The 25897-nt window shown below is 44.1% G+C and overlaps 1 protein-coding gene across 21 annotated transcripts in view; it reads right to left on the bottom strand.

The window, feature by feature from the left end:
- MYT1L (myelin transcription factor 1 like) overlaps window positions 1–25897 on the bottom strand; it is a 548227-nt gene that overhangs the window by 365816 nt on the left and 156514 nt on the right. For all 21 annotated transcript variants that reach the window (XM_017860335.1, XM_017860329.1, XM_017860334.1 and 18 more), the window contains one exon: window positions 14168–14284. The gene's annotated coding sequence lies outside the window, so the exon portion shown is untranslated. The remainder of the gene's footprint in view (window positions 1–14167; window positions 14285–25897) is intronic.

Raw genomic sequence — 25897 nt, forward strand, 5'->3', positions numbered from 1 at the left:
ACTCCCAGGGAGCTATGAAACAGTGTGTTTGGCATGCAGTCACCTCAGCAGTAATTTGCATGTTCCAGGCTGTCATTCCTGGGCTGCGCCTGACAAAGCCTGCAGGGGCCTATCACAAACGCGCACCATGAGATCGCTCCTTTCTTCTCTGCACTTAAGTGACTAAAAGCAGAAACCTTAGCTAGGGTTGGTCACTGTCTTGGATCAAAATGCAATTCATATCAGTTCATATCAGCAATGGCTCTTTATTCAGTCATAGCTCTGCTTCTCTCTCTCCTCCCACGGCATACACACACACACACACACACATGCACAGGTGGACATGGGTGCACACATTGCACATATGGATGCACATTCAAGTACACACACACACACTTGAAATTGGATATAAAGAACTTAATATCAACATGGAGGATTAGGCAAGCAGAAGCAACGGTCCATGATGACATGTGTCTTTCACTGACAGGCAGATAGCGCAGGCGGACCCACAGCCTCTGCTCCGGGGAAGGGGTGATGGGGTGGGGGAACGTTGGTATTTCCTGCTGAAGAGCTCCAGGGCCTCATGCCATTTGCACCCTTACCTACAGGGCATTTTGTTGTGTGCCTCGTCTCAGGATTGGTGTTCCAGCACATATGCAGCATTTGTAGGAGAAGTCTAACCTGACATCTAAAACACCCATTACATCTTGACAAGTTTCCACCTGCCTACATCTCACATCCACAATCCGCAGGTTGCTGTAGCAATCGGCCAGCATGGGGACATGTGAAGAGCTCCCAAGACTCCCAGGAAAATACTTGGTGAAGCAGAGGGCTGTCAGGGTGACGGTGACAGACTTGCTTTTCAGCCTGTGCTAAAAAGGAAGGGAGGTAGCATGCTAGACAATCCTTATTGAGTCCATATGGGAATCGCTGACTTGGAAATGGGGTCAAGGGTACAGTATTCATGGTCTCTTCAGGGTCCTCAAAACTCTTAGGTGTTGACGCTGAATAGACCCTCCTCTACACTGCAAATGCATGTTTTCATTAGGTGCACAGCTGTGCTTTAAATGGAGGTGAGAGGTGCTCAACTAAAAGCTCTGGAAACTCCCTTAATTAACACACACCAGGTGTGCTGTGGGATCTCACCTGGCTTTCCTGCCCCACCCCCAGATGATGGGGTACTCCTCACTGCCAAGTGCGGGCTGCCTTCAGACCAGCACTCTCTTCACCCACAGGCCTGTGTTGAGACTGCCAACTAGGAGGTGGCCAATGCCAACCTGGGAGCTGCCTTAGCGAGGGGATGTGGATCACCCTGGATACCCCTGGAGAATTAAAGATCTCTTCAAAGGACAGAAAGGCCATTAGCAACTTCTAGCCATTAAAGCCTTCGGCAGCCTTCAGCCCAGTTAACCAAGCAGATGACCTTGAAAAGGCTTGTGCTATTACCTTGTCTAGTACCTTTACATTAAATTGTTGATCACTTGCATTTCCTCTGGGGGGCTCTTCTGCTTGCTACTTTTTCTTCTTTCTCTCCTTACCCTCATAAACATGCAGCAGGCTGTGAGTGAATGCAAAAGCCTAAAGTGCTCAGATGCTGGGCCAGAACTCCAGGTTGGACACCATGCAACAGCACCCAGGTCTGTCACGTAACAGCTGTGTGGCCACGGCAATCCACTTCTCTCTGTTCCTCAGTTTCCTCATCTGCAGATGAGGATGATCATAGCTTCAACCTCATGGGGTGCTGAGAAGTTTAATGAGGTGCACGTGTGCCTCCCACATAGCACATGACAGTCTTCAAAACTCAATAAATGTTGGTTCTGACTTTCATCACCGTGAGTAGTATGTGCACAAGAAAGACCATGTAGGCTTTGCAAACAAAAACAAAACCTCAGGAGATACCAAATGTTTGCTTCAGTACATGTCTGTTCATATTTTAGTTTTGGTATTTCTCATTGGAAGAGAAAAAATACTATTATTTGAAAAAGTGGTAAAGCAAGAAAAACATTTACTTTGATTTTTATACAATAGAAACCAAATGGTTGATGAGGGAATGTTTTCTGTAGAGAAGTCCTCCAAATCGTAAATTAAGAATAATAGAATATCATCTGTAACCCTGGAGAAATGGTGGATCTAGGCCATGGGTGTCACTGACCGCCAAAGCCACAAGGGAGAAGGTTGAGGGGAGACTTCCTAATAGGTTGGTCAGGTTGACAGCCTGGGCAACATGGGTACCTATCTGCCAACTGTAAGGCTATGGAATGGGAGGCAACCAGACATTGCATGCCACCTTCTCAAGAAGATACCACAAGATCAAAGCTGTGGTGGCTTAGGTCTCTGCATTAACCACCAGTTTGCAGGAAACTCAGAGGTCAGAGGAACATGTTAAATGGCACCAAAGAAGTGACCTCAGGAAAACACAGACTGGGGGACCCTCTGCCCAGCTTATTCAAGAAATAAGTCACAAGAGGTAAGGCAGAGAGGAGAAGGAAGGAAAGGCTATGTAGACCACAAAAGAGGATTCAAGACACATGTCAGTAAGATGCCACTGCAGATCTTATTAGATTCCAATTCAAAAACAAACTGGGCCGGGCACGGCGGCTCACACCTGTAATCCCAGCTCTTTGGGAGGTCAAGGCAGGTGGATCACTTGAGGTCAGGAGTTTGAGACCAGCCTGCCCAACATGGCGAAACCCCATCTCTACTAAAAAAAAAAAAAAAAAATATGAAAATTAGCCAGGCATGGTGGCGCGTGCCTGTAGTCCCAGCTACTTGGGAGGCTGAGTTATGAGAATTGCTTGAACCCAGGAGGCAGAGGTTGCAGTGAGCCGAGATTGTGCCACTGCACTCCAGCCTGGGCAATGGAGCGAGACTCCATCTCAAACAAAACAAAACAAAACAAAACCAAAACCAAATAGTAATACATTTGTGAGACCATATGTGAAATGTGAATCCTGCTTGGATATTTGATAACAAGATCTTTTTGTAAGGTTTGATGGGTGGTTATGTTTTATAAAAGAACTATTATTTTGGGAATTTATGATAAATTATTTCTAGCTAAAATTACACACTCACTTGGATTTGCTTCAGAGCGACCTATGCCTGCGCGAGGAAGAACGAGCAGGTATAAGCGAGGCCACTCTGGGAGCTTGAAGATGTACATTTGGGGCTCAGTCCCACTTGTGCCTATGTTGAATCCTTCTATTGTAAAATGGTAAAAAGTAAAAAATAATAAAAAGAACCTGAAATGAGAAGAATGTGTCATTATATTTCCCAGGTCTCAGCTGACAAAATTAAATAAAGAAACAAAGACAAAGAACCCTGCTCCCTGGGTGTGAGGCAATAGAGCAGGGTGGTGCTGGGGACGCCAGCTCTCAGGAGCCTCCGAGGTGGATGCATCAGCTCGGTGAACGTGCTGTCACTCTGGGCAGGAGCTGTGCATTAATGTGCATATGAATTTGTGGGGGTATTTATTACATTTTTTATATACAGGCCCTATACTAGAAATTCTGATACCTTAGGTCTTGAATGGAGATCAGAGCTCCATGGAGAACGAAAAGCAAAGTTGGGGGTTCTAATGGAAGTGGTCCCAGAACTGTTCTTTGAACACTGGTTTAGGGCCAGGTGATCCTCCCGGGAGTTTCGGAAGCAGGCATACTTGGTGGCGTTTATGCTCAGGACAGACTCGCTTAGCCAACGTCCAATTTCACAGTCCAGTGTTTCCGGCCAGAAGTCAGTCTGTGCATCTCTGCAGGAAACACAAATGAATTTGGACCCCAAACTCAGCTCGGACCAGCAAGTTCACCAGAGTCCTCCTTGAAGGCAGACCTGTGTTGGGTGCCAGATGATATTAGCAACAAAACCAAGTTAGAACACGGGAAGCGGGGTGGGTAGGTAAGGAATGTGGACAGTACCCCTGGTCCACAGAGAAGGTCAGGTGGGAATGCAGGTGGTGTCTGGGGTCCACAGAGAACGGCGTCGGGTGGGAATACAGACAGTGCCTGCAGTCCACAGAGAAGGAGGTCGGGCAGGAATGCAGGTGGTGCCCGTGGTCCCTAGCAGCTGAGCTCTCCTGAATCACCCCTTGGAAAGCAGCAGGTCTGAGGCTCTGCTCATGTCCATGTCACCCCTCTTCCTGGGCACACAGGATGTCTGCACCTCCAAGTTTCCTGGGCAGTGGATTGGGGTCTGAATCTGACTCTGACCAACGGAATACTGTGGTCTGGCCCAAAGTGTCCTGCACAGTTTTCATGGCCACGCTAATTTCTGGAAGACTCAGATTCCACAGGGCAGGGCCACGCACTGAAGGGGCTGCCCAGCTGGCAGTAAGCTGTGACATGAGCAAAGAATAAACTTTAATCAGGGTTCTGCTTTCTGGTTCATTTCTGAATTCATGTTTTAAACAGCCTAGTCTATTCCGACTAGTTCAGATCATGGCCATATTTACAGGCGTCGGAAACGTTCTCTTGCTCTCAGGTGGCGGTTTGCACTGCTACTTTTATCAGTGCTCACAGTAACTTGACTTGCCACCCTGCAACCCCTTGATTTGTAACCCCGTGACCTTGGAAAGGTGGCAAATAAATTTACTGCAAACACTGATAAAAGTAGAAGTGGGGGCCTTCATTGCCACCCCATTAGGTCTTCAATGGAGATCAGAGCTCCAGGTAGAATATAGAAATAAGATCTTGGTTAAGTGGGACTATCTGCAGAATAAACCCCACCTACCAAGTGCACCTGTTTCTGAAACTACCAGCAGGACCACCTGACCCTAAATGAGTGATGTTTAAAGAACGGTTCTTGGACCACCTCCAGTAGAATCCCCAACCTTGCTTTTCTTTCTACATGGGGCTCTGAGGATCTCCGTTTGAGACCTAAGGTGGGGGCCTTCATCACCACCCCAGTAGCTAAGATGCCATCTCTTATCCTACCTGCCTCGGTTATACTTATTCATATTTTCTGTAAGAGCAAATCATCAGTTGCAAATCTGTGACAAGGCATTTTGAAGACTTATCACTGAAATAGAATTTATGTTGCCTGACAGTAGTTGCAATTAAGTAAGAGACAAAACAACACAAATAAAAGGACTTTGACCTCCTATGCTGTCATAAATTCTGAATGGATTCTTTGCCTCAACACACCCAGGAAAGTGTTAGTGGTCCGTGACAAAGACGAAATGGGAACAGGTATAAATTTTATGTCTATCAGAAAACAGCAAAGTTCTTGCTTCTCTTTTTCATTGAGAGAAATAATTTTTTTCCTCATAATTCTTATTCACGCATGTATCATGTAGCGAAAAATGACCTCAATATCATCCCCTATAGCAATACACATATTTTTATAATTTAAAAGAATACATATAATTTATATAAATTTAACTTCTTATGGATATTAAACAAAAATAGTGTATGTAATTTAGCTCTTTTTAATGAACTTGGCTAATTCAGATTATTTGATTGTGGTGATGCAGTCAAGCTGTCAGAGTGTTTAAGGTCATATAGGTGAATAGGCGTTTGTTTTTTGTTTTTCATTGTGTTTTTTCCTTATAGTTATGTCCACATTATTTGTCTTTTGCACCCTCTTCCTCTTTCCTTCATTTCATCCTTCCTGTGGTTTTGCTTTTTTAGGTCTTTTAAGTGTTCCCTCAGAACTTACCATTTCCTGCTGCCATTTGTGTTTCATTTCATTTTTATCTAATGCCTGTTTCACGCATCCTGTTTGGATGAGGCTGGCTTGCACAACTATGAACAAAACACTTGGGCATCACGACATCTCTTTGCTGCTTCATCCGTGTGGGTCCAAGCCGACCAAGTTTCCTAAACACCTGACTTCCGAGCCACTGAGGGCGTCAACACTGGCTCTTATCTTTTGGTTACTTTTCAAGACCTAGCACAATGCCTCACATAGAGTAGCCACCCCAGATTGTCGGTTGTCCAACTATCCTTTTTATTTTCTGTGTGGGAATGAATGAGAAGAAATACCATCTGCATAAACTTGTGACATTCTGCAATGTGCTTTCAGGGCATGTGAAAGAAAGACATGTGCTGGCAACAGACGATAGATGTGGCTTTCAGGAGCACGCACACGCCGTGGTTCAAAGACAGCTTCCCTGTAGCCCCTGCTTGTAGGACTGCACTCCATGTACACGAGTTCCCAAACGGAGTGTCCTGCTAGAGCAGTTTATTTTCATGAATCGGACACAGGACACATAAATGCACTGTGATAGAAGGAAAGAACAGCACTCGAAGTTGACCTGCAGCTTCACCAATAAACACTTTGGCTTAGAAAACTCTCCATTTGGCGGGACTCTTTCCTCCTAACCTGTAAATAAGGGGCAGTCAAGGCCTGCCAGCTGCTTTCCCGGATGAGTCTCTGCTGGAAAGAGGACTTGCGCCAGCTCTCCAGGGACACCAGAAGTGGAGCTCGCGGACCCCCCAAAGACAATTCGTCTTTCCTTAAGTTGAAAAGGAGATTTCGAGTTCTGTGATCTACCTCTGACGGTCTAAAGTACATCTCTAAGGAAATGGATGCAGTAAGGTTACTTTGTAACTTTGTCCATGTTAGACACCAAGTGCAGGTGTGGTACATGAACCAGTCACACACACACATACACACACACACACGTGCACACACACACATACACACACATATACACACGTGCACACACACATTAACACGTGCACACACATACACGCACACACAGTGCACACCATACACACGCTGCACACACACGTGCCACACACATGGATACAGTGTACAACACACATGATGCCACATGTGCCACACACATACACACATACACACACATTACCAGCACACTACACACAGTGCACACATACACACCGTGCACCACACACACGTGCCACAATACACACATACCACATTGTGCACACGACATAATACACATGTGCCACACACATGTGCGCCACCATACCATGTGTACACACCATAACAACACGTGCACACACATACACACACACGTGCACACACACATACACATACACACACGTGCACACACATACACACACATGCACAAAGGTGACCACAGACATCCACACACCACACACACGTTTTCCTGAACCTCACAGACATCATGGAAAGCTCACACCTAAATATGTCAACATTTATCTTCTAAGAAAAAAACACATTCTCCCACATAATGGATGTGTAATTTCAACAGAAAAGGAAGTTAATATTATTTAAATCATATCATAAAATATACAGAATATTGGGAATATTCACATTTCCCCACTGTCCATAAGTCCTTTATAGCTGTTTTAATGTATAAAGCATAACTAGGATATAAAATTACATTTTCCTTTATTATTCTAAAGAATTTCTTCCACACTTGCTGCTGTTTTCTCACATTGTCTCCTCATAGCTCTTTCTTGAATGTTGTGTTCAAAATACTTTTAAAATAACTTTGAGATTCTGACCTTTATTATTGAAGAAGTAAATAAGTAATAATAAAATATTTTATTTTTCTACTTTGTAAAGCAAGTTTTAAAGTAGCGAATTTTAGAAAGAAGAGCATGTATGAAATATTATGAGAGCTATGGGGAAAACTGAAGTTATTAAAAGGTAATTGTGTTTATTAGGCATACATTGTTAACTAGAGAATCTGATAGGAGAATTTCTCCCTCTTATTTATTTCCTTCCTCGTCTCCTTATTTCCTTTCTTAATTATCTAGCCTGCCTGCCTCTTTTCCTCCCTCCCTCCTTCCTTCTCTCCCTTCCTCCCTCCCACTGTTATAAACTCATGAACAGGTGAGGCTGTTTTGTCTACAGGTCACTCAGATAAGTCCTCATGGAACAGGAAGCCCTCTTCAAACACTCTCCTATGGCCTCCCTCCCAGCCTCCACCACCAGCACTGCCACCATCTTCTTTATCTACTCCTGTCACTTAGCTCTGATCCCAATCATTTAGATTGATACATCTCTATATTAGCCATAAATGCTGAATAAGACTCCACAAGCATAACTGTGTATTGTAATGAGGGGAAGGGAGCGGCAATGAACGGGTTTCAGAGTCAGAATTGAAATCCAGAGCTGTCATTCACTGGCTGCGACCTCGGTCAAGTCATTTAAGCTATGGATCCTCAGTCTCCTTATTTGTATAGAAAGAATAATCCCTTTCTACCTAAAATGAAGGGCCAGTGAGGATACATTAGATTGGTTATGGGAAAGTACTCTTTCATGTTTCTTTTAAATTTTATTTTTTGAATATGAGATACATTTGCATCATTCAAAAATAAAGAAACAAATTAATAAATGAATGAGCAAGAACAATTGAAAACATTTCCCTCTCAACCTGCCTTTTCCCTTAGTAACCCCCATACATACTTTTTAGTTTTTTTGTCTATCCTAGATTTTTTGTGCAAATACAAGCAAATACACATGTGTGTGTGAAGTCATAGTTTTGCTTCTCTTCTGTATGTTGCTTTTTTCTTTAACAAAATCTCCTTAAAATCTCTCTGCATCGGTTCAGAGTGCATCTTCACTCTCCACATAGTTGCATAGTAAGTGAAGGCACGCGATTGAATACCATAAAGCATAACACAGATGTAAATCAGGTCACTTCTGCCTTTGTCTTTTATGGTGAGGCAAGTTTGCCTTGGGTTCTTTATGAATAATAATGAGGGTAGCCCTGGTTTGAAGGGCTGGTGCTTCTTGCCAGCCGCTGCACTGCAGATTTTACAAGCATTAGCATCTATAATCCTCAACAACCCTATGACATGGGAAACACTCCCACTGTTTTACAGATGAAAACCCCAGGTTTTGAGGGGTGAGTGTAGAATTTGTGGATGTTTTCAAAGTTGTGCCGTGAAGCCCCTTTTGCTCTTCATCCCCGTTGGGCGTGATGGTGTCTGAACCCCACCTTGATCTGCACAGCGTGGCTGCACTGTACGCCCACCACACGCACCTTCACCTTCTTCAAACCAGATACACCTGTCCTCCTGGAGACCCTCAACAACTTCTCCTGGACTCTTGTCAACAGCCCCCTGTCCTCCAGGCACTGGCATTAGCTCCTCCAATCCACACTTCACACTGGGAAATCAGACCCTGTCTCCTCTTTGCTCAAACTCACCCATGGTCTCTCACCATCTACAGAGCTCAACCAAAACTCACCAGGCCCACCCTGCCCTCCCTCCCGCTTCCCACTCCCAAACCTCAGGCCTTTCCCGATGCTGGTACCACATCTGGACTATCCTTGTCTAAGTCAAAAGATGTCCTTGGAGCCAGCCTGGGAGGTAACTGCAGCCCTCCGTGCCTTCTCCAGGAACACACAGATTCCCCCTTTGGGGTGGTTTCATCCTCATGACTTTGCAGCTCCTCCTCCAACTGTTCTCTTGTTGTGGTTGCTGTTATGCCCTCACCCTTATTAAACGGCTCAACAAGAACAGCTTTTCTGCAGAATTCTCTGATTCCATTTCTATATAGCATCTGGCATGTAGTAGTTGACTCAAACATACGTTATACAAATGCACACAAGAAAATATTTTTTTTGTGTATGGATGGGGTATTTGAAATAATTCACTTATAATGCATTTTATTTAAAAAAGGCATTTACTTCATTTAGATGTGTGTTAAATTTTATCTCTTCACTTGCACCCACAAACAACAACAAACGAGAAACTCAAAAAAACAGGTGACTTCACATCGGTGGGATGTGTGTGTAGACTTATGAGGCACCTGTAGATCTATGAGTAACTTTGCAGAATGGTGTGGGCTCAACAGGAGGAGGAAGCACGGGCATCCCAGAGGCTCCAGGTCGGAGGGGCATGCGGTAAAAAAGATGGAAGGTCGCATGATGAGGGTGTGCGTTGTATTTCATTTAAAAGAGTACTACATGTGCATGCTAGGCAGTCAAGTGTCAAGTCAGAGGAGAACATAAAAAGTAATTCTTTCTGCTACTTTTGACCTTCAGTTAAAAGCACTCCTTAGATGTGTTGGGGTGCATATGGAAAGTTCTGGATCTTACTTCCACACTTTATAACACTTACTGCAGGTCCTTGCACATCAGCTGTTTCTAAATTATGAGCAAATGAAAACAAGGCTTTACACGTGAAGGTAATGGACCCACTCATTGCTGAGACTGATATTTTTCGGGTGCCTACACAATAGACATAGCAAGTGATGTGATGAGAGTGGGGTACACAAATAAGCCACACTCCACCTTCAGGGCCCCAAGCTCTCCGAATGCTTCAGATGACCCTGAAGTGCTTTGGATAAAAGATGCTGACATGGAGACTGGTCAGCCCTGAGCATGTTTTACTTCAAATACAGAATCAGTGTTCCAGTTTGTTTGTGCCTCTGCTACCTAAGAGCGACTTTCCTTTTTCCAGGAGTTTTTACTTCCAAGAAATAACGGAGGCCAAACCCACCCCAACCTTTCTAATGCTCAGCCCCAAGGCCCTAGAGCCAGGTGATGCAGTTGGTGGTCTTCACTGGGGAGGTGCCATCTGGAGGGGAACCGGGCACCTCTGTCCACTTCTCATTTCAAAAACAATACAGCTCTGGGAAATTCTAAAACATCTTCTGTGTTTCAAGGACTAAATTTAGTGTTTTAGACACTTATAACATGTAATCCTTGTAACAGTTCTGTTAAGAAACAATGATTATGGCCATTTTACTGATGGGGAAACTGAAACTCAGGTTCAAAGAGCCAAGTAAGTTCTCTGCAGATGATGGGGTAGAATTAGGATTTGTTCTCCAGTCTGACATCCTATAACTTTCTAGGAAATTTCTGCTGGACACTGAACTACTTACGGGACCAGCAGACCTTTCCTCTCTCAGGTCCTTGGGCAGTGCGGTAGGAGCATACTCGGCAGGTTGTGTTCCTGTTGTTTCTCTCTCGATCACCTCTTTTGGCTTATTCTGTAACAACGTATTATCATGTAGGATGCTACGTTAAAGATATACCGATTTCAGCAAGTCATCTCAGTGGAAAATGTCAACTAATGCTCTGTTTTGGCTAAATCACGTGTGACACAGATTCACATGCCAAATAAGATTTTTTGAAGTCCGAGGCAAACATAAGGGGACTTTAAAAACATCTATGGCATCGTTAAGGTCTTTTTCAGCATTAACCTTTTTATCAAGCTGGTGGCATACAGTCCCCTGCAACCGGAAATCATTCTCTTTTGTGTTTGGTATTTTATTCTCCATGTTCACTATGATTTTTTTTTTAATTTGTCAAATTCATACATTTATGTTTTTGTTTTGTAGTTGCAGAGGATGTGGGAAAACAGGCCGAATGGAATCCCACCCCAAGCAGTTGTGTGGTCTGGTCCCGTCATGTGGCCACGCCTGGCTCTGCCCCACAGACTGCTGACCGGCATCCCTCACCCCTCCGGGAAGATGTTTCCTTTTGGCGTAGGTGCGGTTTTACGGTCAGAACTCCCTCTGTATCCAGGTGTGGAAACACCCCTTCCAGTTGGATTTGGTTTGGTTTCACATCCCACACAGTTTTCAGGATGATATTTCTAGTCAGACAGGGTGATACAGGCACAAACACACTAGGAACGTTTCCTGCTCTTGAAATCTTTTGAGTGTCTTGAATTCTGCTCTGATTTCCACAGAGGTGACAACCTTGCTCTCTTCATCCTTCTTTCAGACTTTGTGGAAGCTTCTGCCAGCTCCACCCTGGGTACCAGGCTCATGTATCAGCAAAGGGCTTTCCTGGGAGCAGCATGTCTGTGGATGGTAACTTTGGACTGTCCTGTGAGTTTGCAAGGGACTGCTTACCCAGGGAGGAGTCAGTGACCATCTCTCTGCCAAAAGTGACTGTGGCTATTTCAGAACTGGGAACTTAAGTCTTCACCATGGGTTGACAAACTAAGGCCTGCAGGCCGAAACTGTTCTCTACTGATGCTGTAAATAAAGTTTTATTGTCAGGCGGCAACGCCATCTGCTCGCTGTTGCCTATGGCTCATTTCAGACAGTGGTGGCAGTGGTGAGCAGTTGCACGGAGACCACTCCCTCCCCAAAGTCTAAAATAATATCTAGCTCTACAAAAAATGTTGGCCCACCAGGTCTATGTAACACAATGATTTACAAATTGCCATTTTATAACTTACTATGTGAAGATGTATTCTCATTAATATAGCAATGTATTCCCATTCTATAATGCTAAATCTAGTTATTTCTAAGTACTGTTTTATATATATTTCATTGTGTCACCCATTTACTAAAGTACTTATGACATACATAGAGAAAATAGATATTGACCATCCCCTGAGAGTCAAATACTAATCTTTAAAAAATAAGAACATGGATAACAAATCCCAGAAGTCAGAGGCTCTGCGTCTGCATCCTTCACGGTGTGTGGCTGTCACGGTGACTTTTAAGCCTTGCTACCAGAACCCTGAAAGTGAGGAATGATTGGTGAGGACTGAATGAAGACAATGAGGACTGGGTGGAAAGACTGATGTGAAATGCAAGCATTGGTTGTGTGTCTTGCTCTTATTATCTAATTGGATCTGGAGGCCCCTGGAGACCTTTGGGTGCTAAGCTTGTCTTACACCCAGAAGGGTTTGCTCAACCAGGCCCTGGCTGGAGGGATCCCGGCATACACTCCACTGAGCATGGCAGTCTCCAGGGCAAAGCAGGACAGGATTTCAGCTGCTAGAACCTCGAGATCTCTTTTTCCCCCTAACCAAGTTCAACTTGCTCTCCCACTCTGAAAACGGACACCTCTCAAAATCAAAGGTGATGCCTCAGCTGAGAACCCTACTGAAAGCCAAGTATAAACACGGCAGTTGCTTGCAAATCCAGCTCACTTGTTTTCCTTGTGATTTCGTGTAATTCCGGGTGAGATTGGTATGTGAATGCTTTATATCCAACTACACTGAGCACGCTCATTGAAATGCGAACATCTAACTCAATGCCAGAATCCAATTCAATGAAGCCACATGTAAACATTACTCCCTTATAAAATATTTCATCAAACGCCCTTAACTTATTACTAAAATTCAATGAGATGAGATAAAACAAGACAGCCTAGACATTTGAAACACCTACAGTTCAGAAACTTTAACTGCTTCTGAAGCCAAGTGTGCATGAACACTCAGTGTGAATAGGTTCTTCTGTTTTTTCTTTTTGTTGTTGTTGTTGTTTTAACCTCGGGGAAATGTACGATTAAACATAATGCCTTCCCCAAACTGGAGCAACGAGTGCAGTGAGTTTCTTCAGGAAAATGAATAGGGTATAGACGAGAAAATGATTAGAACAATTGTGACCTATTACAGCAGTTCATAAAGCTCTCGAAGCTTGCAGCACCCACAAGCTTGCGGCATATGGAAGACAATCCCAGCCTCTAATTTCTGTGCAGTGGTAAGTAGTTCTATTATCAGACAGGCAAGTGGGGCGGTCGGCAGACAAATAAATCACGATTGCACAGTGAACCTTAAAATGCATGCCACAGCTTTCCTTATAGAGCATGCTGAGAAATTGCCACTTTTACCAGAATTTTCTTCTTTTCTTCATCAGAGTGACATATATAAAAGTACTTCGAAATGTGAGTATTGAGAAGAGAACACCAGAGTTCCTATTCCACTCCCTTGTTCAGAACCAGAGACTTTGCAGGATCTGAGATCTGGGCCATATTTCAGTCTTGTCGACCTCCAGCCCTAAAAATATGTGCTGCCAGGCAGCAGCCACTGGGTATGTGCCAATCTCATCCATCCCCAATCCTCCAAATCAGACTCCAAATGCTTTACTAAGCAGTTCCTTCTGCTGCAAGTGTAGATTTTGTGTGCAGTGATTCTACACGAGCCATTTCCACGTGAGGGTCATGGGCAACCTTCCCTCCCCACTGGCCACCCCGAGGCATCCTCTCAGCACCCACAAAGGAGGCTCACGTCATTCCTGCCCGATATAACGTCAGCAGTGAGAACAAGCTATGCCTCATCTAATTTAACTGCAAAGGGCTCTTTTTGGCAGGAATTGTCTCTTTGGAGAGGATGCGCAGTGCAACTTTTAACTGCCTCCCGGAAGCCATGAAGCACCAGGCAGCTAAGATGAAAGAATTTACTCAAAGCAGCAAATGGGACAAGCACCAGAGCAGGGGCTGCCTGCAGCAATCCCGGGAGCCCCGTGCTGGGCAGAGGTACCTGTACTCTGTCACCAGGAACCCCGTGCTGGGCAGGGGTACCTGCACTGTCGCCAGGAGCCCCGTGCTGGGCAGAGGTACCTGCACTGTCGCTGCGCTGGGTGGGTGATCCCGGGACCTGATCTTCTTCTGCTGTCCACCAGATTTCGAAGATGCCCACTGGATAGGAATTCACCAATTCTCCTCTGAGTTCATTTTCTAAAGGATAGAACGACAACACAAAATACCTTAAGTAAGAGAAGGGAGGAGGGTGTAAGGAGGGTTTGCTCCCCTGTGCTGTGACACTCACAACAGCTACGTTTCAAGATAGGTAACTGCACCTTGAGAAGATGTGTAAATAATTTTACTCAGAAACCTTGTTATAAACTCTAATAATGGCTAACTAGAAGTACTTTTTAACATTTAGTTAATTTACTTTGAAACCTAGGATATTGAGGAGTTTTAAATACATGTCCTAGGTTTGAAGGTAAAACCAAATGCACTTAATATTTAGATTGAGCCATTACTGGCCCATTTCTCAGACGATTGCCTCCTTTAACACTTTGATGTAATTAGAAAACAATTTAATACGGGAGAAATATTTTGTATGTTTATTTTTTGGAAATAAGAGAATTTCATTCATAAGAAAACATAGTTTGCTGATGACAAGGCCACTTCCAAATGTCAGCTCAATTTTATCTTACTATAACAACAACAAAAGAAATTACTTTCATTAATGGAAATGTAGAAATTGTTAACCATCTATCATGTTTTTCTGCAATGTTATCTCAGTATTAGAAACCATAATACTGTTCTAATTTGAAGAAGAAGTACCCATACTATCTCAAAGTCTACTATCAAAGAGAGAATTTATTTTGTTAAACAAAATGATGAGCTAGAAAATCAGAAAGTGAGAGGGTGATGCCTCAGTTAGGGAAGCCATTGTTTCTGGTGCAAACCGCCTAATTCCAAGAGGCTCATTAAAGTGCCTCTATGGCAATAACAGACAAGTGTTAATGGGCCTCAGTGAAGTGTGTCAGGAGAACGAAGAGAGCCTGAGGGGCTCCCCATGCTGTTTATGATCAGCTAGATGCAGCAGCATTACCATAAATCCTCTAACAGATACTGTACTTCCCGCCTGTAATAAGATGATAGCTGCAGTGCTTAGCAAGTGGAACTTGAAATAAGATAACACAAGATTTCCTAAGAAACACAAAGGCAGCCAATAAAATGCAACCGTAACAATTATTATCATTTCCCCTAATTAGAATTTACTAAAACAAACACGTAAAGAACAAAATAATTCCAAAATAGATACATGGATCTAGAGAGGTTTTAAAATTACCCTGAAAAATCAAGGTTCAAAACTTGAATGAGAGTTAGTGTATTTATTTTGTTGCAAAGTCTACAGGCATCAGTTTGGAGTTATTTTGTAATATTTAAAAATATATACTTAGTTTTTAATACAAATTATAATTTGGGGTCTTATTTATAGCAGTGCACAGCTATCTACACTGGAAAATCTCTGATAACAGTGGTGCGTTTAATGGCTTTTTCTCAACATCCACATAGTATAAATGCAAGGAATTCTTGCAGTTTCTTCCTGAGGCAAACGCCCCTGCATCAGACATACCACCTTGAAATCATCTACAAAGATTCAGGAGCATTCACCCCGGACAAACAGCACCTTCTTCTACCTCAGGTTTGCACTCTGATCATTAATGCTCGGAATTCAGACCCACGTCCTTTTGAGGCGGAGACAGAGGCAGACGTGAGAGCACATGTGGAGATTCCCTCTCAGGCAGTTTGATGAGGTGGAATGTCCGCTTAGTGGATACTCGCTGCGACCTGGTCTCTTTGATTTTAACCTTTTGAACTGGGTCCCTACTTCCTCAATCAGATTATACTAAGGCAACTAGCATATAAACTTGATATTATTAATATTGAAATAATATGATTTAAAAATATAACTATTCGTTTCTTCAAGTGTTAGTGATAAAATGGACGGTCATTACTCCTCGGTGAGCAAGGCCCATCTCAGCCAATCTTGGTGTGAATGTTTGTTGAGTAAATAAAACTCTCTGAAGTTCAGGTTCTGTATCTGACAATAGCAGGGCCGGGCTAAAAGTTTAAATACGTTTTTTTAGCACCAAATGCTTTAAGCAAGAATCCCACTGCTGCTTGATATGAATCCCCAGGCAGCAAGTGAGCCACGAGTGGAGAAGTGTGGTGCTCTCCTTGTGAGGCTCACTCAGACTTCCTTTCTACGTGTGTTGTGTGTTGCGTGTGAGTGTGTAGCTTTGAGTCTTGGCTCAGTGGTTTCGGGAATTACTGTGCAAATCTCCTTCTCTCGGAGAAGTGCCTCCACCGTGGGGCACTGCCGAGGAAAGGAAGAACCAAGCCCGTCTTCCTCCATCCTCTCTTGCCAGGGCGGTGCCCACCACCCCTGGGGGACACAGATGGAAAGAAGTCAGCTCCTGGTGACTTTTCCTGAAGGTATCAGCCTCTGAGACACACATATTCCTTCCTGCCATCGTTGCTTTTCTAAGATTTCTTGTCAAGAAGACCTTTTGTTTAGCTAAGTGTTGTTGAAATGGCAGTGCTCGTGCCTGTCTGGTAACCCAAATCACACCTGCAGGACTAGCTACTAGTGGAAACAGGTCATGTTGTTTTTCACCCTAAAAGTTCCGTGTGAGATTGGTTAAAAGATGAGAGCTGTATGTGGATAGTGCTTCTTTCTCAGACGTGGAACACTGACCAGCAAGAACCAGACAATTGCCTGACAAAAGCCCACCTCAGACACCACCATAAGGAGAAGGCAAAACCATCGTTTGTGAACTGAGCCAGTTTCAGAGGAGCCTCTGAAAGGCATGCGGGGACGCCTGAGCCTGGTTTTGCGTGCTTTCCTGGACCCTTGCCTCGACGCTGTCTGAAAGGAAAACTACTTTAAGAATGTTTTCTGTGCCCTTCAGTGGTCAAATTTGGAGTCCATAATGGCCAGAGAGGACAGTGCATCATAGCAGCCGGGCTGGAGGGCAGTCCTGGCCGCCTGTCCCCATCGTGATTGGCAGGTGCATCTCCAGCTCTTCCGCCTGTTTCCGTAGCTCATCTCTACCGACAGCCACGCGATCTTGCTCAGGGGCTGGGTTGAGATGAATAAGCTGCCTGCACTATGGAGTACATAGCAGGTTCCCCATTAGCCTTTCCTGACTGAATAAGGAACTTGTTTCCTTTGTACCAAGTTAAACGGATTTCACTTAGCTCACTGCGTTGCTCACAGCCTTTGTGTTAGGATGGCTCATCAGATAGTCACTCAGCTTCTAGGTGGAGATGAGATTTAGAATATGTCCACTTTCAGTTTTTCAGAGAAAAGAAAGAAATGGTCATTTTCAGAAGATAATGATGACCATCTAGACAAGGAAAAGGAAATATATAATAAGTAAATAAATGGGGACATCTTAAAAAGAAAAAATAGGAAATCAGGAAAAGAATGTATAGCCAGTTTTAATATCACCCTTCTCGTTTTTAAACACTCATGTGTGCTTTGCTTTAAGTCTAGGTCAGTTAAGTTTTTGTGGGATGACTTCAATTATTTGCAATATTGGAATGTATTTTGGCATTTAAAAGGTTTGGGTCTACCTCCCATACACGGACATTCCCATCTCAGTTCTTCCCGTAGATCACCTGTACAATATCAATATTTAGAACATGACTTATTATTATTATTTTTGAGATGGAGTTTTGCTCTTGTTGCCCAGGCTGGAGTGCAGTGGCGCGATCTTGGCTCACTGCAACCTCCACCTCCTGTGTTCAAGCGATTCTCCTGCCTCAACCTCCCTAGTAGCTGAGATTACAGGTGCCCACCACCACAACCAGCTAATTTTTGCAGTTTTAGTAGAGATGGGGTTTCACCATGTTGGCCAGGCTGGTCTTGAACTCCTGACATTAAGTGATCCGCCCGCCTGGGCCTCCCAAAGTGCTGAGATTACAGGCAAGAACCACCATATCTGGCCTAGAATATAACCTTAATCTCAACTTCTAAGTAAGAGACCACTGATTCCAACATGTCAACTAACCACATAAAAGGACATCAGCAAATGCAATTTGTAACCTGGAAGTATTTATAGACAAAGACATCATATGAATAATCTATCCTCTAATTAACTAGCTATTCTTAAACTTAGACATGAACTTAAAGCCACAATTGCATTGTTTCACAAAATTAACACCGAAGTGGAACCAGGTTTGTTTCCCACTGTGGCTTAGAGAGGGCCGGTAGCATTCCCACTGCCAAGGAAGGGGATGAGAGCCTTCCCTGTCTTCTGTGTAGCGGGGACGATGTCGTCAACAGGATTCTCACGCAGGTTTGCGTGGATGCAAATGGAACAACCTTGTTGTGTCGGGAATTTGGCAGCATGAATGAAAATTTTAAATGTGCATATGCTAGCCTGACAATTCCAGTTCCTGGTATCTACCAAATATATATTTAGTCACACATATGCATAGATACCTGCATAAAATGTTTCAATGCGATATTGTGTATCAAAACTCCTCAGTGATAGAATGCTTAGATTATTTGTGGTAAATAAGCAATCTAAGACGGGCCCGTAAACACTGATAAGGCAGAATCCGCAAGATGTGTAGCAAAGTGATTAGAGGATGGTGCAGAGAAGCATGCACAGTGTAACACGTTCACATACAACCAACTAGAACCTAGGGTGTATTCGCCTGTTCTCACACTGCTAGAAAGAACTGCCTGAGACTCCGCAATTTACAAAGGAAAGAGGTTTAAATGACTCACAGTTCCACATGGCTGGGAAGGCCTCAGGAAACTTACAATCATGGTAGAGGCGAAACAGGCACATGGTACATGGTGGCAGGCGAAAGAGAGAATTTGAGAGAATCCAGGGAAGACTTCCTTATAAAACCATCAGATCTTATGAGAACTCACTCCATATCATAAGAACAGAATGGGGTAAACCACTGCCATGATCCAATCACCTCCCACCAGGTTCCTCCCCAAACCCTGGGGCTTCCAATTCAAGATGAGATTTGGGTGGGGACGCAAAGTCTAACTATATAATAGGAGCATGTCTTATATTTACACGTGCATGTCTGTGAATACAGAGGATGACGCCAGCATGGACACAGACCCAGTGGATAGCTGAGATGATCTTTGGAGATAGGAGTGGGGTTGTGACAACTAAGAAAAACTTTCACTTTTTACTGCAAATACTTCTAATTGTTTATTTCACATAAATACAGTTCATTTATAAATACATAAAATATTTATTTTATATAAACAGACTGTAATGATTTGATTGCCAAAGAAAATTCATGTAACATTTATGTAACAAAATAAACTGAAAAATTTAATGATTTATCTATTAGTATTTTCAAAAGATATGTGTCAATTACTGTAAAAAATGACTAACAAATTTAGGTTAGAAATGTACACTCCCAAAGTCATGTAATACTTGCCAGTAACTTGCACTCCCCAGACACCCAGGCCATTTGCTGCTTAACAATATAGTTTAAGACAAGCCCTGGGATGCACTGGCTGTCTACAAACCAATAAACAATGTGGCAAGGACATCACATTTGTGCCTGACTAGATCATTCTAGCTCATTAAAACACATTCTTCTATGTTAAGCAAAATGATCTAGAAGAGCAATGAAAATGGAGGCAATTAGAACAAAGCCAGATGAGTGCCGTGTCAGAACAGAGAAGGTGGTCTGGCGCCCATGCCCTCCTTCCTTCTGCAGGAAGGTGTTGTTGAGGTGGGCCTCTGGGGCTGTCTCTGTCCCCTCAGGGTCTGCTGTTTGCCTGCAGCCCCCTCATGGACAGTGAGGACTTACCACTAAGGCAGATCCAGCAAGAGACACACATGGGGGAATGGCTTTTGGCATTGTTGAATATCGGCAGTGAAAGCAATCGTAAGGATAGTGCAGCCTGCCTCTTCATTTTTAGATTTGGCCACTGAAGTCCAGAAACCCTAAAGAACCTACACAGGGTCACCAGAAAAGTGAGCAGAAGGCCCAGGACAAAGTGATAGGTATGCAGTCCCCATCACTCCTTTCTCCAACAAAGTGAAAAGTAGTTTAAGGAAATCTAAGATTTAATTGCTGTGAATTTTATTAATAACAAGGTTTAGTTTTCACGGCACATGGGAGAAGACATTTCCATGGGGCATAGAAAAAGTGAGGAATAGCATTAACCAAAGAGCAGTAACTGGGTTCTGCCATTCACATCCTACAGGCAATACCTGGTCTGGGAGCCCTTGAATGTAGGAACCTGGGGTACTGGGAATGAACACCGATGCCTCCACACACATCCCTGGCCATCAGCTGTAGGACGTGGCCCAGGAAGTGGTTCATCCATCCACAGAGGTTTCAGGCTCGCAGGCACCCTCTGAAGTTTGGAGAACCCAGTGGTTCTGCATCTCATTGAATCCAAAGCTTCCCAAGAGGCAAGTGCCCAAACCAATCCGAATCAGAGGACTCAGGCATAGCTCTGCCTTCCTTTTTTCCTGCGAAGGCTCGAGGCTCAGATGCTAATGAGTTCTGAGTTAGCTTAGCTGAGTTCACTTCACCCTTCCTACCAGCTCCCCAAATCTGTTCCTCCTCCCTTCACGCTGAGAGTGGAGTCTCTAAGAACATGCCTCTGTTGTAGATGCCTCTGACCAAGAATAAGTCCACACAGTCACCATGATTTGTATGATTATCATTATCATGAGAGCACCTTACATGTGTATCCCAATTTAAAGTTAAAAGTTATTTCATACACAAACATGTAAAGGAGGTAGAATTACGTGTTTTATAGATGAGGAATCAGAAGTTCCGCAAGCACTGCTTTAGTGAGTGAGGAACAGTAGGAAGTGGAGCTGGAACTAAAAGCACACGCTGTAGCCCGGCTCCCTGGTCTCCTGAAGCTTGGTGACATGTCGTTTCTCAATTCCTAAGACTTACCACCGCCTTATGTGACCTTTAGTTTAAGCTGTTTTGTCCTCTCCATGTCCCTCAAATATAAACTACACTTCCTCACTTTGGTTCACACCATTCCTCTCTTTATACACATCTCAAAGATGTATCAGTCTTCACATCACATCTCACCATTTCTCTACTCAAAGACTTTTAGATCATTGCAGCCCTCAGGAGGAGGCTATTCCTCTGAATGATGAATGAGGTCATCCTCTTGCTGATCTGTTCATACACCGTTTCACATACCCAGCCACTCATTCCACTGTTTGCTCACTTCTGCTAATGCTACTGTTGTTATCAAAGAAACTAGGGTGCTTGAAGACGAGGATTGCACCTGTTCATTTTTGTATTACCAGGGCCCAGAGAAGAGAGAATCCATTAAATGAATGAATCGAATAACAATAATGATAATAAAGTAGAGTTCACTTCACCCTCCTTCCCAGGCCTCCAAGGAACTCATGGTTCCTTGAGAGTACAGAAGATGTTTATTACTTGGTGAATTCTTCATTTGTCTAGCATAGCACATAATATGGACTCTCAAATAATTACTAATCAAATGAAAAAATATAAGCTCTTTCTTTAAAAAAAAAACAACCTGTATCAGGAAAGAAGAGGAGACAGCAAGTGATCATTTGAATCAGTGGTGCTACCTTAGGAGTGAATGCAAGTGGCAGAGAGACAACTCGAAGTGGGTGTGTGTAAACTGTGCCTGAAGGTGTGTGTGAACCTGTGTGTGTACCTGTGTGTGCACCTGTATCTGTACCTGTGTGTGTGCTTGTGTACGTACGCATGTGTATGCTGTGTGTGGGCACCTGTAACGCATACCTGTGTGTGTGCTTGTGTATGTACGGCCTGTGTGTGGCACCTGTATCCATACCTGTGTGTGTGCTGTGTATGTACCTGTGAGTGCTTGTGTGTGCCCTGTATCCATAAACCTGTGTGTGTGCTTGTGTATGTAACATGTGTGTGGGGCACCCTGTATCTGTACCTGAGTGTCTGTGTGCATACCTGTGTGTTGGCTGTTGTGTGCTTGTGTATGTACGTGTGTGTCCCCTGATCCTGTGTAGTCCGTACCTGTGTTGTGCCTGTGTGTGCACCTGTATCTGTAACCTGTGGTGTGGCAACGCTGTCCTCCAATATGTGTGTGTACGCTGTGTGTGTGTGTGCTTGTGTATGTACCTGTGTATGCCTGTGTGTGGCACATGTATCTGTACCTATGTGTGCCTGTGTATGTGTACCTGTGTGTGTGCACATGTATCTGCACCTGTGTGTGTACCTTTGTGTACCTATGTGTCTGTGAAGTGAGATTGAAAACACTCACGAGAGTACTTGGCTCTCTGTTGTCTCTGAGACACAGAAACTTCGTGAATGAAATCATGTTACTGATTGCTAGCTGAACTCTCAATTTTCAGAGAATCCTTGGAAAGAAAATCAGAATTCTAGCAGCAAGCTCCGCTCTTAGAATATATAGAAATTACTGTCTGTCAGAGGCTGTGAATGCAGAGTGTGATTTAAATGTGCTGCGAGTTTAACTTAAAGCACAGCCACACATTTCAACTAGAAAATCCTAATGGTGGGGGCATGAATGTACTTAAGACCCTTCATCTGTGACAGAGTCGACCATGTGGAAGGGCTTTGTCTTCCTGGATGCAGTGCCAAGGACTGGGGGCTGCTCCCTGCTCTCTAAACCTGCAGCCTTTTCCTTCCCACAGCAACGGCAGGAGGGTGCATGCCGAGAAGTGAGATTCCTCCAACTAACTGCTTCCAAGTGAGAGAAAAAGGACTTTCCACGTTCCAGCACTTCCATGCTCGTTCTTTCATTTGATCCTCAAAACAACCCTGAGAATAGGCAAGCGAGATATTATTGGCTCTATTTTAGGAGAGAAACTGAGGTTCAGAAAGGTAGCTTGCCTGAGGTCACAGAGCTGGGACGGGGACCCAGGTTTCTGGGCTGGACATTGACAAGTGTCCACCCTGGCAGTCACCTCCCAACTCCCATATGTAACAAGCTTTCAGAGCAAAAATGAACGCATGCCCCATGCTGACTGCACTGTCTTGGAACTGTGGCCATGGAGAGGTGACCTCCTCTCTGCAGGATCTGATTTCAGTGGCTTAGGAAGGGCTTGTCCTACTGATTGTCAGACCAGTACCCATGCCAACCAGTGAAACCCTTCCATTAGAAATCCATTTATTTGAACATTTTTTAAAGAATTTACCTTTATAGGTGCAAATAATTCTGGGCTAGCTGATATTTTGAGTCACTATTGATTCAAAAGATATTAATTTTTCATGGAACAAGGAAGATGTTTGCATTAGTATAGCCAGCATCTATCCTCATTCTCTGTCCCTCTCTCACACCCATGCACCCCCTACACTCTTTCTCTCTCATTTTCAGTCTGTATTTCGCAAGGAAGAAAGGCAGAGAGTAGCAATTGCCTGGATTTGAATGGAGGATTTAGGGAGGGCTGGAGGCTTAGAAACAGGCATTGCCTCGGTTTATCAAAGTACAGCATGCGCTTTGCAGCTAACCAGAAAGGCATGCTCTGTTTTTCATCTGGCCATTGTTTGTTGTGGATCTCTCCCTTTGGGTTTTGGGGAAGGAGGAGCGGTTTGGGAATTGCTGGCTTCCTACCAACCACCACCAAAGAGCAGTGCAGTCCCAGTTTGGCCCACAGTGGCAGCAACTGAGATGGATAAACGTAACAGGAGTTAAAGAGACCCACAGCCTGGGCCTCCAGGCAGGACAGACTTGCAGAGGAGAGAGGGAGGGGGGTCATCGCTTCTCCTTTAAGTCAGGAAGGCTGCAACAGGGATGCCCACAGTGCTCAGGGTTACGCAGAGGTGAGCTGACTCTGCCATAGAGGTGGGGAGGTTTTCTGAGGAGCAGTGGCTGAGCTTTGAGAAGGGCACGTCATCAGGCTATGGGTAAGTCACAGAGGGAGATCTCCTGGACAGAAAACAGTAACACAAAAAGCACAGATCAGTTGGAGGGAAGGGTGTGCTTGGATGGTAAGTCCTGGGAGAGCCTGAATTTTATCCCGCAGGACACAGGGAACCTCCTGGCCTCCACTACAGAGTAGTGAAGAACCAGGTTGCTGTTTTAGAACAGAGAGGAGGGGAATAGACAGGGAGGAACGAACCTGGGGGAAGCGGACCAGGAGAGAGCTGCTGGGGTGAAGCCTGGTCACAGAGAGGCGGCTCACCTCCGTGCAGAGAGGGGAAGTTCCCAGGGGAGGGGAGGAGAGAAAGGGTGGGGCCAGGCGCTGGGAGGAGAGAAGAAGCCTGGAACCAAGCCATCCTGTGTCCTAAAGCTTGCTTTGTTTCCACCACTCTAGAAGCAGGATAAAAGAAACGTCCCTCCAGTGCACAAAGCTTGCAAGAGAGTAATATTGTGAATGTTTGAAATCATGCTGTACTTGATGGCCCTGTAAGGTAATGATGAGGTTCTCAGTGTGGTGAGGTAGAGATCCATATTTTAGCACATATTCTTCATAGCTGCGGCTCTCTGTAAAAGTTATCAGCACATGACAATTCAGAATCCCACATGTAGTTTCTTGCAAAATATATACTAGAAAAAATAGTTTGGAGATATAACTAAAATAAGAAAGGAGGGAAGGAAGGAAGGAGAGAGAGGAAGGAAGGAAGAAAGGAAAGAAGGAAAGAAGGAAGAAAGGAAGGAAGGAAAGAAGGAGAGAGAGGAAGGAAGAAAAAAGGAAGGAAGGAAGGAGAGAGAGGAAGGAAGAAAAAAGGAAGGAAGGAAGGAGAGAGAGGAAGGAAGAAAAAAGGAAGGAAGGAAGGATGGAGGGAGGGAAGGAGGGAAGAAAAGAAAAGGAAGAGAAAGAAAGAAAGAGATAAAGAAAGAAAAAAGAAAAAAGAGAAAGAAAGGAAGGAAGAAAGAGAAAGGGGGAGAGAGAGAAAGAGAGAGAGAAAGAGAGAAAGAAAGGAAAGAGAGAGAAAGAAAGAAAGTAAAAAGAGAAAGAGAGAGAGAGAAAGGGGGAGAGAGAGAGAAAGAGAGAGAGGGAAGCAGGGAGAGAAAAGAGGAAGGGAACGAGGTAGATAGCTTGAAGAATGTGGGTCATGTTGAGGCTGTTCACAATTTTAAACATCTAAAAAACACAGCTAATATTTACCTAGAAGGAACCACTAATAAATCATACAGTTTCAATATTATCAAAATATATTCTTATTAATGACATACAAAGTAATAAATACATTACAGTGTTAATGCATGTGTGTGTTCAAAAGAAACAAGTAGAAAGTAAACACAAGACAGTGTCCACGTAGACTCCACAGTGAAAATGTGCAGTGCTGCCCATAAAGGTCGGGACAGAGTAGACGAAGGGCTTCCACTCCACTGATGTTTATTTTCAGGCAAAGACACATTTTACGTACTTTATATAAATGTTAAAATGATGAGTTTAAGGTGTCAGAGTAGCATGCCTTTAAAAATTGGGGATTTTTTTCATGGGATGATTTTATCAATTAAAAACTCCAGGCAAAAATGTCCTACACTCCAAACTGCCCAACCTCGTGTGTCCAAACCAAGGAATAACACTCATCTGAGCAAGACCTCATCTTCCTGCCTAAGCCTCCCCACACTGCGCGCCCACACATGGGCTGGCGGCCTCTCCAGCAGAGCAGGCAGATCTCCCCGGCTCTGGGAGGAAAGCTCTGTGCTCCTTCTGTGATGACACAAACCTCTCCTCATCCATCAGCTTCGGGTGCAGGAGAGACTCTTGCCTAAATCCCTGGTTGTGGTTGGCCTCAGGTTTCCAGCTACCTGGAAAGGGGCCTGCCAAGCAAGGCCACAGCTCAGCACTTTAGCTAGAAACTGTGCAAAGCCCCACCCCA

Source organism: Rhinopithecus bieti, unplaced genomic scaffold (genome assembly GCF_001698545.2).
Source record: "Rhinopithecus bieti isolate Rb0 unplaced genomic scaffold, ASM169854v2 scaffold_51905, whole genome shotgun sequence".
Lineage (NCBI taxonomy): Eukaryota > Metazoa > Chordata > Mammalia > Primates > Cercopithecidae > Rhinopithecus > Rhinopithecus bieti.